Genomic DNA, 7,471 nt, shown 5'->3' on the forward strand with positions numbered 1-7,471 from the left:
ATTTCTTACTCTGTCTTAAACTACATTTGTTTTTCATCGTATGATATGTAAGCGCTTTGACAAACATATCTCATTGGGGATGTATCTCATCGGTAACATAACCCTCATGCTTGTATTATAGCCCATTTACTTCAAATGGACAATCAAGTGTTCTTCTATTTAAGATATCGTTGGAGATTAATAACCGATCAAGAACATTGATATTGTAGGAATCAACAACACCAAAGAATGCATATCAAATCCATAGATCATGTTGGTGGATGTCGTTAATTGTAGGCATGCGTAAATAGCGACCACTATAGAGGATAATCACAACTTTAGCAAACTTGTATACATACTTTCGCGTCGTTCGCTCTAACATCCTCAAATGATCATCTTATGAGTCCGGTCTCATGCCGAATGCTATTTGATGAATTGTAGTTGTATATTTTTGAATTGTGGATAAACCTTTCTGACCTCTTCCATTAATTTTCTGCTGAAAATATAGAAATCAATTTTTTATATCATCAACAATGTGAAAAAATAATACATTTCTCATCCAGAACCGACGTCTGAATTTTTCAGTGTACACTGCATCATCGGCAAAATAGTTATTTACAAGTTGGTTGTGTTTGACTTCACGATTTCTTCGTAAAGGAGGACTTTTAATTTTTGGTTGCGAACTTTAACCTTCATTTTTTTTTGTAAATAAGCAAATGTTGTTCGCATGACGTCCCCAATAAACCCGTTTCCCGCAACATCAGCGTATCCGACGAAGACATTTTGGAATTAATCAAAAGTATATAGAAGAAGGTGTTTTTGTGGTTTAAAATGTAGAGTGTTTTATAATAGGTAAACAAAAAAAACATTTTTTTTAAAAAAATGCACGTTAAAAATGGTAAAGAAGGGGGAGGAACATTGATTTTGTACGGTAGAGCTGTGACATGCGGTAGGCTTACCACACCTATCCATCCCGAACGGTGTTATGTTCACTGCAGTACCTTAGTAACAAGTAGCCACCTTTTGGTCGGGGTATGGTAGAGAGGGACACCACTAGTTGCATTTGCCCAAACTTAGAGGGTGCTTGGATAGGAAAAAAAAGATGGTGCTTATTGCTTATTGCTGATTCCCACCACAATAAGCTAAGTTTAAGTGTTTGGATAAGAATCTTAAACATTCCCCCATTGCTTATTGCATATTGCTTATTCCCACCACAAACATTTTTGCAAAAACTGTTTATTCTCATCGCAATAAGCAAATAAAAAATAAGCAAATAAAAAATAAGCTCATTAATCCAAACCACCCCTGAAAAACCCAAAAGATGCAACTGCCACCTGTAACCGTCGTCCATTGATGCGAATCAAGTCCAGACCCTGTTTTCGTTTTCTTTTTCCTTCCAATCGAATTGATCTCCATGGATCTTCATCATCGATGTATCGATTTCTGTAAGGAGGCTTGGTAGTTCGCTTTCATGTCCTAGGTATTCTCTCGTTCCAGTGTGGAGTGTGGTTGCGTTCCTGTGTGTTAATCGCTGGCTGTTTGTTTGTTTTTGTCGAATTACTGTTCGTATATTGATGTATGTTGAATTCAATCTGTGCTATGTTTGTCTTAGTCTTATTTCTATGTCGGATGTACATGAATGCTGTCAACTAACTTTGCGCAGTAGACATTACTTCTAAGGATCGAAGAAGTATCAAGTGCAACTAAATGTGAGCTTCTATAAGTTCAAGTTCATTTGATTGTGGATTTTTATAGGCATTATCGTCATTAATTTCATTCTTCCAACGACCCTTTCCGCTCCATTATATTTATGACTTCAAACCTTGTATACTCTTCTCATTTAGAACAATGTCCCCCACATCTGGAACCATATAAACTTCTCTGAATGCTTATGATTCACTATGCTTTTGGTGACTCCAGTTATTATTTTCAATCTCTGATCTGATTCCACCTACTCAAGGTAGATTCAATCTTTTAGACCAGATTATTTTTGAACAGCTAGCTAACTCACAAACCCGTATTCTATACCTTAGTCCCAAACAGGACTTGAACCCCCCTCAAGCACTTGGCTGAGAGGCACCTTACCATCATTCCTGATACAGGTAGACCAGATGATTCTCTAGTACTGAATCTCATGTTTCAGGTTCTAAACACATACGGTCTTATGCATGATGCATGTAGCGGGAGTTAATAAGATACAGAGTAAGAAATTCAACCTCTTTACAAGTCTTGAATCATTGTTATGCTAATGATCTATTTATCATAAATCCGCAATATAACTTTGATGCACTTTGAGCTTTTGATACTGAAGATGTCTTTCTAGGAAAAATATACAAAAGAATAATAATAATAATGGAGAAATCCATGTGTTGTCTCTTTTCATGCAAAAGTTTATATTTCAGAGACAAATAAATGACAATGGGAAATTGGGATTTTAAAATACATCAGGTGCTTCTTTAATTAAAGATGCATGATAAGTAGATACGCGTTCCCTACATGGAGCATAAGAAAATTCCATCCATCTCTTTTTCCACTATTAGCAATTGCCACATACTACTTATACTCTCGCATCATCAGTAACATTAACAATGAGTTCTATCATATTATCTTTTATGGGTTACTTTATACTCAAGGAACTGATTCTTGGTGTTTAGGGATTGTGTGGTAGTTAGTAGATCAGAAAGTTTTAAAATAAGGATCACATCATATCTACTGGCAATATAGTGAGTATTCTTTTCATTCATTTGATGCAATAACTTTGTTCTGTGTGAATTAGATTTAGTTCCTCAATAAAGAGTGATTACACATGGTGTAACTTAATTAAGTAGTATTTCATTTGGGACACAATCAGTGGCGGATCCAGAAAAAAATATTACTGGGGTCCATCTTATATGAAAAATTAAACACAAATTTGAACCTAGAAAAAATCTGAAATTTTGAGGTTTCTTTGGGAGTTTTTTTGTTAAAAATATTACAAAAGTATGTTTTTTCAGCAAAAGTGGATGCCAAAGGGATAATTTCAGCAAAAATAATTTTTTAAGGGTTGTTTTTCAACAAAAGTGGGTGTCAAAAGGGATAATTTCAAAAAAAGATGAATTTTTTAAGGGTTATTTTAGTAAAATGTGGTTAATATCAACTTTCAAGTGAACCCGCTTATTACACTGTGGCTCCGCCGCCCCCGGACACAATCTCACCAAAGATCACTAAAAGGGCCTTTGTAGTGGGCCTTATGGTTTATAAAAATAAAGCTTTTAAAAGTTCTTGGTAGTTTGATCCAATAAAAGTAAATTATAAAGATTATATATATATATATATATATATATATATATATATATATATATATATATATATATATATATATATATATATACAAATAAATACTAATTTAAAGAGGATCACATGGCATAATTTTGAAAAGTTACTGCTGACTTGCCTATTACAACCATTTGTATCATGTTCCAGCAATCTACTTAACTAAAATAGGTAGATTTATACCCCACGTTTGAACTGTTGTATATCAGGTACAAACTTCAAAAGGTTATAATAACAAGCTCTTTCAAATTATATAACACCTCATTAGATTCTGATATTATATTTGGGAGTGGTTGAATTCTTGAAGCATCACTTTTCTTTAATAATTAATACATTTAGCTCTCTCAACTGAAGACATGATGTGGAATGCGAAACGGCTAAGGGCTTTGGGTGCATATTGCTTTAAAGGAAAGAAATATTGAAACCAAATAAGTCACATATATATCATGTATTTCATGGCTAGACAAAATGTAGCTGAGTTACTACTTATTTTGTGATCCATGAGTGTTAGCAAAATAGATTGAAACCAAATAAGTTACATATATATATATATATATATATATATATATATATATATATATATATATATATATATATATATATTAATATGGCATGGCTCAACAAAATGCCAGCCTAGTTACTCTACTTATTCAATTCTCCGATTCATGATTGTTCTCAAGTATGACAGAGCTTAACAAAATGCTCTGTTTATGGTATTAGAGCCATATAGCTCTCTCTTTGATGAGCATAGGGACCAGATGGCCTTTGAGATGCATGCTCATAATCTCATTGGCTCCACCAATCAGCTCCTGTCCTATAAAAACAGCTGGGATACATGGCTTACACCCTAAGGCCTTGAGTTCCCTCTCGATTATTTGACCATCTGGGTGTTCATCAAGCTCATAAACAGTAGGATTTGCCCCAAAGCTGCATATCAGTGTCCTGATGCTGTGGCATATGCAGCAAGAGCTCTTGCTGAATATAACCACAGCCTTGTTGGCTACCAATCTTGTCACAATGACCATTGTTACTGCTGGATAACACTAAGAGGCTTTGCTTTGAGGAACTTAAAATGCCATGGATGCTATATATAGCTAGACTAGAGAACAAAAAAAGGAGGGAAAAGGTAGATAGATAGATACAAGTGGTATTTGGTACTTTTCAAGATTTCATTTTGACATTCATCTTAAACGAAATGGTACCGGAGCAAGATTGCAAATTGATATAATAATATTCCAAAGTTGATCATGACATCCTTTTAATATCACTCGTTTGATTCTTAGTTACACTTTTTTTTTATAAGAACCCCAGGAATAGTTCTTGACCCCAAGGCAAGCCTACTCAGAAGGGTAATATGGTAATTGCACTATCTATATTTATCTTAGAGCATCTGCTATTGGTGGAGAAAGTACCTCCATTAACCAATTGGGGCAATCCTCCATACATATTACCAATATGCCTCTGCAGCTTAATTCACCAGACTGAAAGCCTAGGAAAAGCAAATATGTGGAGAAAAGATATGCATATACTAGAGAAGTAAAATCAAGGCATCCGTACAAGTAGAACGGAACTTTTGCATGGGGAGATATTCTTATTTGATTTTTGTATCTTTGAGTGCTCGATCACAATATTATTCTTATCACTAAGGGTGCGTTTGGATGTGCAAAAATCTCTTCTTTTCCTGAAACTGTTTCTAAGAAAAGTGAAAGTTATAAAAACATGTTTGGTTTAATATTTTTTCTAAAATTTTTCCAAGAAAAGAGAATTTTTTCAAATTTCTAAATTACAAGTAACCTGAAAAACTGATAATTATTGTTTTCCATGCTGTTATAGTTCCAAAAGTTTTCTAAAATATACACCCCCCCCCCCCCCCCCTATGCACACCCACCCTTAGCCCCCTCCCCGACACACACACCTGCATCCCCCATATATATATATATATATATATATATATATATATATATATTAAATCTTTGTTTCATTTTATGTTCAAATATGTTAAATATTGTATTATTTGCAATAACAAAAATTGGAAAATGAAAAACTGATAGAAAATGCACATACAAACAAGTTTATTAAAATGGAAAATGAAAACTTAATTTGTTTTAACCAAATGCAATTTCTACTGAAAATGAAAACTCCACTCCTTTTTCTCAACTTTTACAAGAAAACTGAATACAGTTTTCTACAACCAAACGGACCCTAGTGACTTTAATTCTACAAATTGTTCTAGTTTGAGAAGAGTGAGGTCTCCAGTTATAGCAATTGCCAAATATTACTGATACTCTCTGATCATTAGTAATATCACATTATATTTTTTTGATTAGTTTATCATCAAGGAATTGATTCTTGGTGTTTAGGAATTGATTCCCTGTGTTTAGGCATTAAAAATATATCTATAGATAGTGATCAGAAAAGTTGAAAATTCAGAATCACAGCGTATCTACTAGCCACTACAATGTGAAGCTTCTAATTAGTAGCGAGTTATCTTTAATTTATTTTGATGCAAGAACTTTGTTCTGTGTGAGCTAGATTTGGTGCCTCAATGAAAACCGACTACATGTGGGGTGACTTATTAGTATTTCATATGGAATACATGAATCTCACCTAAGATCTTCAGAAGGGCCTTTGTGGTGGGCCTTATGGTTTATATAAGAAAAGCTTATTAAAGTTCTTGGTAGTTTGATCCAAGAAAAGAGAATTATAAACAAATATATATTATATACAAATAAATACCAATTCAAAGAGGATCAACTGGGCATAATTTTGGAAAGTTCTTGTTGATTTCCCTTTAATAACCATTAGCGTCTTGCTGTTCCAGCAATCTACTTTACTGGAATAGGTAAATTGGACACATCACATATGTATGTACTGTTAGATATCACCTACAAACTTCAAAAGGTTATGATAAAAGGCCTTTCCACATTATGATAAATCTCGTTAGATTATTATATTACATTTCCGAGTGGTTGAATTCTTGAAGTTAGACACGACTCATCTGAATTGAGTTGATTCAAGTTTTTCATAGTGAAATTCCATTGCTACTAATATGGTCTCAACTTTGGGTGCATATATTTGTCATAAGGAAAAAAAGTTGAAAACCAAATAAGTTACATATATATAATATATGGCATGGCTAGACAAAATGCCAGGCTAGTTACTACTTATTCTCCGATTCATGATTATTCTCAATTAAGTATGCCAGAGCTTAACAAAATGCTCTAGCTCTGTTTATGGATGGCTACAACACAATGGTATTAGAGCCATATAGCTCTCTCTTTGATGAGCATAGGGACCAGCTTGCCTTTGAGATGCAGGCTCATAATCTCATTGGCTCCACCAATCAGCTCCTGGCCTATAAAAACCGCTGGGGTACATGGCTTACACCCTAAGGCTTTGAGTTCCCTCTCGATTATTTGACCATCTGGGTGTTCATCAAGCTCATAAACAGTAGGATTTGCCCCGAAGCTGCATATCAGTGTCCTGATGCTGTGGCATATACAGCAAGAACTCTTGCTGAATATAACCACAGCCTTGTTGGTTACCAATCTTTTCACAATGACCATTGTTACTGCTGGATATTTAACACTATGATATGTTTATGGGGATGGAGGTAAGAGGCTTTGCTTTGAGGAACTTAAAATGCCATGGATGCTATATATAGCTAGACTAGAGAACAAAAAAGTAGGGAAAAGGTAGATCAATACATGCAAGTGGTATTTGGTTGTTAATTTTGACACTAATCTTAAACGAAAAGTCACTGGAGCAAGATTACAAATTGATATAATAATATTCCGAAGGTGATCATGACATCCTTTTAAATCATCAATCTTAATATCACTTATTTGATTCTTAGTTATGCTTTTTTTTTTTTTTTTTATTCTTTTTTGTGTAAGAACTTCAGGAATAGTCCTTGACTCCATTGCAAGCCTACTGAGAAGGGTAATATGGTAATTTCATATAGTATATTTATCTTAGAGCATCTGCTATTTGTGGAGAAAGTACCTCCATTAACCAATTGGGGCAACCCTCCATACCATACCAATATGCCTCTCTGCAGCTTAATTCTCCAGACTGAAAGCCTAGGAAAAGCAAATATGTGGAGAAAAGATATATATGCGTATCAGTGGTGATCATAAAAGCATATACTATAGACAATAAAATCAAAGGCATCCGTACA

The 7,471-nt window shown here is 34.2% G+C and overlaps 1 pseudogene; it reads right to left on the reverse strand.

The window, feature by feature from the left end:
• Positions 1–6,365: 6,365 nt before the first annotated feature.
• Positions 6,366–6,907, reverse strand: LOC145138155 (monothiol glutaredoxin-S2 pseudogene; annotated as a pseudogene).
• Between the last annotated feature and the right edge of the window lie 564 nt (positions 6,908–7,471).

The sequence above is a fragment of the Lactuca virosa genome, chromosome 9 (assembly GCF_052849685.1).
Source record: "Lactuca virosa cultivar CGN04683 chromosome 9, Lactuca_virosa_CGN04683_v6, whole genome shotgun sequence".
NCBI classification, from domain to species: Eukaryota; Viridiplantae; Streptophyta; class Magnoliopsida; order Asterales; family Asteraceae; genus Lactuca; species Lactuca virosa.